The following is a 10920-nucleotide window of genomic DNA, read 5'->3' as shown; positions in this document are numbered from 1 at the left end:
TCTGCATGAGCAGCGTTGTCTGGTTCCCCCCTTCTCCGACTTCTTCTATGTCGTCCTCCGTCATTACAGGTTGCAGGCCCTCCATCTCCATCCCAACTCCGTTCTTCTCTTGTCGATCTTTGCCTTCTACTGTGAGGCGTATGTCGGGGTGATGCCGTCCGTGGCACTGCTGCGCCACTTCTTCTTCCTCCAAATCAATGACGGTCACACCTCTGGGTGCGCCAACTTCGTTGCAGCCGGCAAGGCCAACGCGATCTCGAAGGCCGGAAAGAAGGCCGAGGGCTTCAGGAGTAAGTGGGTCATGATGGATGCCAAGTGTGTCCACCCGCGGTTGAAGCTGCCGACGAAGATGCCCCAGTCTGACGAGGGGTGGTCCCGCGCGAAGCTTACTGACGACCGGGCGAAGTCAGTGCTGGAGAAGATGACCACCGACCTGAAGCCGGGCAACGCGAAGGCGGCGAAGCTGACGAGGGCCATGCTCCTGAGAGAATTCCTGATGTTGCGGGTGGCTCCGCTCCAGGCGCGCTCGCGCCCCTTGTGGACGCTTGGGGGCGAAGAAGACAAGCTTCGCTTGAGTCCGGAGGCCTTGTCTGAAGAGGAGCTGGCTGTGGCTATCCGCCTCTTGGTCGGGGACGACCAAGAGTATTTGTCGAGTGCCTTCGTTCCCGCGCCCTCGACCGGTGGTGCTACTGATCCTGCAACTCCGGCTGGCGGTACAGGTGAAGGCGACGCCGTTGAAGAAGAAGCATCCCTTGCAGCCAACGGTGGTGTCCAAGGATGACGGGATGACTTGCTGGTGGCTCCTTTCTTGTTTACTTTCTGCAAAATGGACCATGCCTCGTGGAGGCGTTTAAACTTGCGTTTGGTACTGGGAGAACAATATGTCTTGTAATATTTGCTTGAGATTTTGCAATTTCCTTCCCATTTGCTTTACGTTCTACGTCGGCAGGGCCCGACCCCGCGCGTACCTCAGCCGTCGTTGGGTCGTCCGGATCACCAGGACGAGACCAAGGAGTGAGGGGCTACGTGGCCAGTTAGGCTCCTGAGTCGCGATGCTCAGGAGTCACCCTTAACGCGCGAACAGCTTACAGAAAGGAAATGCAGGAATAAGTCTTGTGTTCTACGTTAGCAGGGCCCGACCCCGCGCATGCCTCAACCGCCGTTGGGTCGTCCGGATCACCAGGACGAGACCAAGGAGTGAGGGGCTACGTGGCCAGTCAGGCTCCTGAGTCGCGATGCTCAGGAGTCCCCCTTGACGCTCAAATGACCTTCATACCTTTGCCCTCGCTGAGGCTCGGCTTGGGAGGGGCGCGCGACGACCAGGTCTGGGGGACCTGGCTGGGTGGCGTAGGCTTGGGCGTGACCCGAGCGCAGCCCCCGTGCCCAGCCCCCTCGCGCGACTCTCCCGAGGGGAGGTGTTGCGATGAGGCCAGACACTGAGCTCAAGGGCTCCCTGAGGTTGCACTAGTAGAAAACAGGGCATAGGTCACAGGGCAGTTTTCACATTAGCCCCGGTTCAGTCATGAACCGGGACCCATGGGGGCATTCGTCCCGGTTTGTGAGCACAGGGGGCCGGCCGGGGCCTCGTGGGCATTGGTCCCGGTTCGTATGGAACCATTTGTCCCGGTTCGAGCCACGAACCGGGACTAATGGTCCTCGCTCCTGGCCCACAACCATTTGTCCCGGTTCTTCGCATGAACCGGGACAGAAGGCTCGGATTTAGTACCGGTTCATGCCACGAACCGGGACCAATGAGGTGCCTATATATACCCCTCGCCCGCGAGCAGAGCACTCCAGTGCTTTGTTTTTCTCTGGCCGGCGAGGGGAGGGCTTTGTGGTGCTCTAGCTCACCTCCTATGCACATGAGGTGTTCGATGAAATGCCCGAGCCACACTAGTTAAGCTTTGTCCTCTCGAAGCTCGACCTCAAAGCTCCATTTTCCTTGAGATTTGTCTAGGTTTAGCGGCCCGTCACGTCCCATTCCCGTCTTCACCGCCGTCGACCGCCCGCGCCGATCTCGTCGCCGGCAACACCGTGGTGAGCCTCTTGTTCTTATCTTCTTTTTGAAAGAAAAAAATTCTTACTTTAGATAGATACTTGTCTAATTTTCTTATTATTTTATTCCTTCTTATTACATAGTGCGATGGTTTTGGTGTCCGCCCCCGTCGGCCCTCGTCCTGTCTATGATTCGGATGTGGTATATATTATCTTTTTATAACTATTTGATTCATTTATTGTTTATGACAAATATACCGACCAGCGTGACATAGATTTTATTTATCTAGGAGGTGGTTGAACCGGAAATTCTAACCGACCCTATTGTCGAGAGGTTAAATTTAGTTGAAGAAGAAAACAATTACTTGAAGGAAAAAATAAAAAAATTAAGGAGGAGAAGATGATATTGGAGTTGCATGTTGCGGATGTCGTCGATGATCACAAGATCAAGATGGATGCAATGCGCTTGAAGATTAGAAAGATTAGAAAATATGCCATTCATACCGAGGCTTGGTATCATTATGCCGTTGGATCAATTGTTACCTTGGTTGCGATTATGATCGCATTTGTTTTCGCATTGCAAAGTTTTACATAGTTTCAATGTATGGTTTAATTAATTAGATGCTCTGGAGAGCTATATATATGTTGTTAGATGAGAACTATGTATGTACTTTGGTTCTAATGTGATGATGAACTTCTATTAATTTGGTCACTTAATTATCTATTCATGATGTTCTGTAATGGTTTTTGACACACTTAATTATATATAATGCACGCAGATGAACCGACAATGGATGTACGGTGACAGACACACCTCCGAGTACATTAAGGGCGTGCATGATTTTCTCGAAGTGGCTGAGGCAAACAAGCAGAATGGTTTTATGTGTTGTCCATGCCCTACATGTGGGAATACGAAGTCTTACTCTGACCGGAAAATCCTTCATGCCCACCTGCTTTACAAGGGTTTCATGCCACACTATAATGTTTGGACGAGGCACGGAGAAATGGGGGTTATGATGGAAGACGGCGAAGAAGAAGAGGACGATGACAACTATGTGCCCCCTGAATATGGTGATGCTGCAACGGGGGAAGCTGCTGAAGATCAAGAGGAACCAGACGATGTGCCCAATGATGCTGCAAGGGGGGAAGCTGCTGAAGATGAAGAGGAACCAGTGCCCGATAATGATGATCTCCGCCGGGTCATTGTCGATGCAAGGACGCAATGCGAAAGTCAAAAGGAGAAGCTGAAGTTCGATCGCATGTTAGAGGATCACAAAAAAGGGTTGTACCCCAATTGCGAAGATGGCAACACAAAGCTCGGTACCGTACTGGAATTGCTGCAGTGGAAGGCAGAGAATGCTGTGCCTGACAAAGGATTTGAGAAGCTATTGAAAATATTGAAGAAGAAGCTTCCAAAGGATAACGAATTACCCGACAGTACATACGCAGCAAAGAAGGTCGTGTGCCCTCTAGGATTGGAGGTGCAGAAGATACATGCATGCCCTAATGACTGCATCCTCTACCGCGGTGCGTACAAGGATCTGAACGCATGCCCGGTATGCGGTGCATTGCGGTATAAGATCAGACGAGATGACCCTGGTGATGTTGACGGCGAGCCCCCCAGGAAGAGGGTTCCTGCGAAGGTGATGTGGTATGCTCCTATAATACCACGGCTGAAACGTCTGTTCAGAAACGAAGAGCATGCCAAGTTGATGCGATGGCACAGTGAGGATCGTAAGAAAGACGGGAAGTTGAGAGCACCCGCTGACGGGTCGCAGTGGAGAAAAATCGAGAGAAAGTACTGGGCTGAGTTTGCAGCTGACCCAAGGAACGTATGGTTTGGTTTAAGCGTGGATGGCATTAATCCTTTCGGGGAGCAGAGCAACAATCACAGCACCTGGCCCGTGACTCTATGTATGTATAACCTTCCTCCTTGGATGTGCATGAAGCGGAAGTTCATTATGATGCCAGTTCTCATCCAAGGCCCTAAGCAACCCGGCAACGACATTGATGTGTACCTAAGGCCATTAGTTGAAGAACTTTTACAGCTGTGGAATGGAAACGATGTACGTACGTGGGATGAGCACAAACAGGAGGAATTTAACCTGCACGCGTTGCTGTTTGTAACCATCAACGATTGGCCCGCTCTCAGTAACCTTTCAGGACAGACAAACAAGGGATACCACGCATGCATGCACTGTTTAGATGACACTGAAAGTATATACCTGGACAAAAGCAGGAAGAATGTGTACCTGGGCCATCGTCGATTTCTTCCGACCAACCATCAATGTCGAAAGAAAGGCAAGCATTTCAAAGGCGAGGCAGATCACCGGAAGAAGCCCGCCATGCGTACCGGTGATCACGTACTTGCTATGGTCAATGATTTACACGTAATCTTTGGAAAGGGTCCCGGCGGACTAGCTGTTCCGAATGACGTTGAGGGACACGCACCCATGTGGAAGAAGAAATCTATATTTTGGGACCTACCCTACTGGAAAGAGCTAGAGGTCCGCTCTTCAATCGACGTGATGCACGTGACGAAGAACCTTTGTGTGAACCTGCTAGGCTTCTTGGGCGTGTATGGGAAGACAAAAGATACACCTGAGGCACGGGAGGACCTGCAACGTTTGCACGAAAAAGACGGCATGCCTCCGAAGCAGTATGAAGGTCCTGCCAGCTACGCTCTTACGAAAGAAGAGAATGAAATCTTCTTTGAATGCCTGCTCAGTATGAAGGTCCCGACTGGCTTCTCGTCGAATATAAAGGGAATAATAAATATGCCAGAGAAAAAGTCCCAGAACCTAAAGTCTCATGACTGCCACGTGATTATGACGCAACTGCTTCCGGTTGCATTGAGGGGGCTTCTACCGGAAAACGTCCGATTAGCCATTGTGAAGCTATGTGCATTCCTCAATGCAATCTCTCAGAAGGTGATCGATCCAGAAATCATACCAAGGCTAAGGAGTGATGTGGCGCAATGTCTTGTCAGTTTCGAGCTGGTGTTCCCACCATCCTTCTTCAATATCATGACGCACGTCCTAGTTCATCTAGTCGACGAGATTGTCATTCTGGGGTCCGTATTTCTACACAATATGTTCCCCTTTGAGAGGTTCATGGGAGTCCTAAAGAAATATGTCCGTAACCACGCTAGGCCAGAAGGAAGCATCTCCATGGGCCATCAAACAGAGGATGTCATTGGGTTTTGTGTTGACTTCATTCCTGGCCTTGAGAAGATAGGTCTCCCTAAATCGCGGTATGAGGGGAGACTGACTGGAAAAGGCACGCTTGGAGGGGGGAACTCAATAATATGCAGGGACGGATATTCTTGGTCTGAAGCACACTACACAGTTCTACAGAACTCTACCTTGGTGACCCCGTATGTCGATGAACACAAGAACAGTCTGCGCTCCAAACACCCGGAGCAGTGTGACGACTGGATTACATGTCAACACATCAGGACTTTCAGCAGTTGGTTGGAAACACGTCTCAGAGGTGACACCACTGTTTGTGATGAGTTGTACTCGTTGTCCAGGGGACCATCTTCGACTGTATTGACTTACAAAGGATACGAGATAAATGGGAATACATTTTACACGATCGCCCAAGATCAAAAGAGCACCAACCAAAACAGCGGTGTCCGCTTTGATGCAGCAACTGAGAGGGGAAAGGACACATATTATGGTTACATAATGGACATATGGGAACTTGACTACGGACATGATTTTAAGGTCCCTTTGTTTAAGTGCAAATGGGTCAATCTGTCAGGAGGCGGGGTACAGGTAGACCCACAGTACGGAATGACAACAGCGGATCTGAACAATCTTGGGTACACTGACGAACCGTTCGTCCTAGCCAATGATGTGGCACAGGTTATCTATGTGAAGGACATGTCTACCAGACCGAGGAAAAGAAAAGATAAGGAAGCGAATACATCATACGATGAGCCAAAGCGGCACATAGTTCTTTCAGGAAAAAGGGACATTGTCGGAGTGAAGGGCAAGACAGACATGTCTGAAGATTATGAAAAGTTTCATGAAATTCCTCCCTTCAAAGTCAAGGCTGACCCAAGCATCCTGATAAACGATGAAGATTATCCATGGTTACGGTGCAATAAGCAAATGACACAAGCGAAGAAAAAGTGAAGACTTTCTCCCGCAACTATTATGATGATAGCATGCCAACTTTGTAATAGACGAGTATGATACCATTGTCCGTTTTGTACAAGAAGTGCATCTAGTTTTTGCCGTAACCCTCTCAACTTTCTTGCACATGCTATGTGGATGAAATGATGATACCATGCCAACTTTCAACCTTTTCAGAGTTCATTTGAAATGCTTTATAAGCCCTGAGTGCAGAGAGGTTAGGCCCGTAAGCCTGCTTTAGAGAGGAGCTCGACAGCTCAGGCGCACCGCACCTTATAAACAGGTGCGGCTCTCTCTTAGCTAGCGAGGTGGGACTAAACTCACCACCACGCCGCTGTGCAAGGCCATTGGTCCCGGTTGGTGGCACAAACCGGGACCAATTCCACCCTTTGGTCCCTGTTGGTGCCACGAACCGGTACTAACGAGGCTGTGGCCCCACGAGCACCTTTAGTACCTGTTCGTGGCACGAACCGGTACTAGAGTTTCTTACTAGCTAAGCAGTTTTTTAGTCCCACCTCGCTAGCTGAGAGGCACTAGGAGCGGTTTATAAGCCCTGAGTGCAGAGACGATGAAGAAGAGGCGCAATGCTCACGTTGCTTAGCTTCAAGCCTTGAGGAATAAGGTAGACTGCATCGAGCTATGTGCAGTGCAATCTACACTATTCCGAAAGGCTTGAAGCAAATCAACGCGCATTGCACCTCTTTTTTATTTTTAATCATTAAAAGCAAAAAGAATTTTCATAAAGAACTTTTTTTGATAGAAACTTTAATAGCAGAAAGAATTATCATAAAGTAAAATAAATAAGTAATTAGAAACAAAATAAAATAAAATAAATAAGTTTTTTGTTGTAAGTAGAAATAAAACAAAATAAATATAGCAAAAAATAAAATAAAAAAAACTAAATACAGCAAAAAGAATTTTCATAAAGAACTAATGGCACTAATAGAAAGTTTATATGTTTTCTAAAACTAATGGCACTAACAGACAGTTTATAATTTTGCTGACCTAAAAGCAAAAAGAATTAAAAAATAAAGCAAAAAACAAAAGAAAATAAATAATGCAAAAAAATTTAAAAACTGCCACCTATTGGGCCACCACGGCCTGAATACGACTAGAAACCCAACCTGGGCCAGGATTCAGGCCCGCAGAAGGCCCAATAGGCCAACAGACAGCACAGTGTGACATTAGGCCCGTAAGCCTGCATTTGAGAGGAGCTCGAGAGGGCAGCCGCAGTGGAGCTTATAAACCACTCCGAGCCCCTCTCAACTAGCGAGGTGGGACTAAACTTTTGGCCGCGGGCAGCGCAAGGCCTTTGGTCCCGGTTGGTGGCACCAACCGGTGGTGCCACCAACCGGGACCAAAGGCCGCCACTTCCCGCCCTTTGGGCTGCTGAAAACTGACCTTTGGTCCCGGTTGGTGGCACCAACCGGGACTAATGCCCACCTTTAGTCCCGGTTGGTGCCACGAACCGGGACTAAAGGCTTTGCTATATAAGTCCACACTTAGGAAATTTTCGACATACCTCGCCAGTTGCCCCCGACGCTGCCAGGCTGCCCGTGCTCGCCGTCGCCGCCCGCTCCTCATCGCCGTCGCCCCGCGCCCTTGCCTCGACGGGTCGCCGCCCGGTGCTCGTCGCCGTCGCCCTGCCCCCACGCGCCGCCCCGCCTCGTGCTCCCCTGCTCGCGCGCGCCGCCTCGGCGCCCCGAGCCCCCCTGCCCGGCCCGCGCGTGCTCGCCGGCGCCCTCGCCGCCCCCGCCCCCGCCGTCGCCATCGTCCTAGCCGCCCCCGCTGTGAGAGCCGCCGCCCCGGCTCTTTTTTTTATTTTTATTAGTTTAATTTTTTTGTTCATATGAGATGTATATGTGTATGTGGCTATAATGTATATGTGAACAAAAAAAATTTGTATGTATGTAGATGTTCAAAATGTATGAATATATATGTCAAAAATGTTTTTTTGTTCATAGAAAGTTTTTCGTTCATATATAGAAAGTTTTTATATATGACAATGGATATATATTCGATATATGTGAGAAATGATGATCCACATGGAAAAGTTTTATATATGCAAAAGTTACAATTTTAGAAAAGTTTTATATATCTAGCTAGGAAGGGAAGAAGAAGAAAAAGAAGGATAGGAAAGAAGAAAATAAGAAGAGGAAAGAAAGAAGAAGAGGAGAGGAAGAAGAGGAGATATAAATAAGAAGAGGAAAAAAGAAGAAAAAGAAGAGGAGAAGAAGAAAGGAATAGAGGAGAAGAAGAAAAAATAGAATATTTTCTATTTTTTCTTCTTCTCCTCTATTCCTTTCTTCTTCTCCTCTTTTTTTCTTCTTCTTTTTTTCTTCTTTTTTTTTCTTCAATCCTCTCCTCTATTCCTTTCTTCTTCTCTCCTCTTTTTATTTCTTCTTCGTTTTCTTATGTTTTATCGGGTCTGTCGTCGTCGATATATACCCCCTCCTGATAACTTCAACACGTGGGGGGGGGTCGATATACCCCCTCCCTGATAACATTATTTTCCCGTGTATGTATGTTGTCGTTGTCGATATTACCCCGTCCCGATAACTTCAACACGAGGGGGGATATAACTTCAACACGAGGGGGGGTCGATATACCCCCTCCTCGATAACATTATTTTCCCGTGTATGTATGTCGTCGTTGTCGATATAAAACCCCCTCCCGATAACTTCAACACGTGGGGGGTCGATATATACCCCCTCCCCGATAACATTATTTTCCCGTGTATGTATGTCGTCGTTGTCGATATATATAACTCCCTCCCAGATAACTTCGACATGATGGACGGTCGATATGTATACCCCCTCTCGACCGTGATAACTTATACCACGGGAGCACCCCCCGGCCCTCTCGCTCGACCAAAACTCTCGAGGACACCCAAACCCTAGAAAAAAATGATGTCGGTCTCCTACCCCCTCCCGCCGCGCCCCTACCCTTGAAGCATTGCCTAGGCCACCCCAAACCCGGAATAAGCTAGGTCTACGTTTGCACTAATATATCCACCTGCTGTCATGTTTGTGTAATAATTGCCATGTTGTAATATTTGCAGAAACAATGGAGCACGGACGAGATGAGCAAGCAGAAGAGGTGTTGGGGGACATAATCTTAGCCGGAGGTGATATCTTGTCGTATCTTAACGACAATGATGGTCTGGAAGAACAGGGTGAAGAAGCTGGCTGCGGTGATCGAAGAGTGGAGGAGGAAAGACATGATTATGATGGCTCCGGTGACCCAATGCTGGTGCAAGAAGGAGCCCGTGGTGACGGCTCCGGTGACCGAACAGAGTCCGGCCAGGTAAATATATTAGTTAAGCCTGTGCTGACTAGCTAATTGATGCATTCATTGTTTTGGTATGTACACATATTAATTAACACTCGTCTTTCTTCTTTTTTCTAGCCCTCCGGATCGAGCACAACTGCGGTAAAGAGACGAGGCCCGAAGAGAAAGTTGCGCTCGGATGAAAGGTTTGAGATCACAACAATCGCGCGCGACGGCCAACCGATTGAACCCCTCCGGACAAAGGATGCTTTTGCTGCTCAGTGCGGGGTTCTAGTTAGGGACAAGATCCCGATCAGCATCCACCAATGGTATAAGCCTAAGAAGGAAGACCCTGAGGTGTCTTATGTCAATGATATGCAGAAAGATGATCTTTGGACTGAGCTGAAGGCAAATTTCACCCTACCGCCAGAGGAGGATCCGGAGAAGCCAGTTATAGAGCAATTAATCAAGTCTCATGCTCTTAAGAAGATGGCAGACCTATTCAGGAGGTGGAAGAATGAGCTGAAAACGTTTGTCGACAAAGAAGAGACACCTGAATTCATCGGCCGGTATGAGAAGATCAGAGATCACTGGCCCACATTTGTGGCCCAAAGACATCGGAAAAGAGTAAGAAGATGTCAGCGACAAACAAGATGAATGCTGCGAAGAAGAAGCTTCACCATCGCACGGGGTCAGGTGGCTACCTCAAAGCCCGGCCTAAGTGGGCCAAGTCTGAGAGGGATCTGCTTGATAAAGGGATCGAACCACAGACAATGAACTGGCCAGACCGTTGCCGGACTTGGTTCTTCGGGGCTGGCGGAACCTTGGACCCTGTATCAGGGAGGTCTCGTTGGACGGACGAGCAACTTGCAATACCCATCAAGAAGATTCAGCACTATATCGATGCAGCGCAGCAAGGGACGTTCGTTCCAGACAGAGAGAACGACGAGCTCACAATGGCCCTCGGGAATCCTGAGCACCCTGGACGGACACGAGGCACGCCAGGCTTCGTTCCGTGGAAGGCTGGTTTTCCGGACGCGGGCGGTTACAAAACCCAGGAGAGGAGGAAAAAAGTGGAGCAGATCCAAATTCAGCGTCTGCACGAAAGGGTTCAAGTGCTAGAGGAACGAGACGGCAATAGAGATGCCGAAACTGCCCCCGAAGCTACACCGCCATCTCAGCGTAGAAGCAGCGTGGCTTCCACCGAGCTGCCTCAGCTGGAGCATCCGGCTACTCCTAGCTACCCCGTGGATGCTACCACGGAGTCTCAACATTGCCACCTTATGGCGGAATGGCAGAACTTGAAAGTCAAGGCGGCTGTTGGCTCTGTTTTACCTACTGAACCCGGCGCAACCTACCACTGCCGGCAGATTCCAGAAGGATGTGCTAGGGTGATGGTGGATGAAATAACGGAGGGATTTGAGGACCTCCAGCTTGACCACCCTACCGGTGAAGGGGAGACTCGGCTGGGTTTAGCTCTAAAGACTCCATGCCTATGGCGGAAGGAGCTCAT

At 49.0% G+C, this 10920-nt stretch overlaps 1 long non-coding RNA gene across 1 annotated transcript; it reads left to right on the top strand.

Annotated features, from left to right (window-relative positions):
* The first annotated feature begins 1908 nt into the window (after nt 1–1908).
* Nucleotides 1909–2558, top strand: LOC141028066 (uncharacterized). The gene is made up of 3 exons (XR_012190309.1): nt 1909–2037; nt 2140–2197; nt 2286–2558. It is a non-coding gene; the product is annotated as an uncharacterized lncRNA (long non-coding RNA).
* Nucleotides 2559–10920: the final 8362 nt, after the last annotated feature.

The sequence above is a fragment of the Aegilops tauschii genome, chromosome 7 (assembly GCF_002575655.3).
Source record: "Aegilops tauschii subsp. strangulata cultivar AL8/78 chromosome 7, Aet v6.0, whole genome shotgun sequence".
Taxonomy (NCBI): Eukaryota; Viridiplantae; Streptophyta; class Magnoliopsida; order Poales; family Poaceae; genus Aegilops; species Aegilops tauschii.
This window is presented reverse-complemented; position numbering and strand designations above follow the sequence as displayed.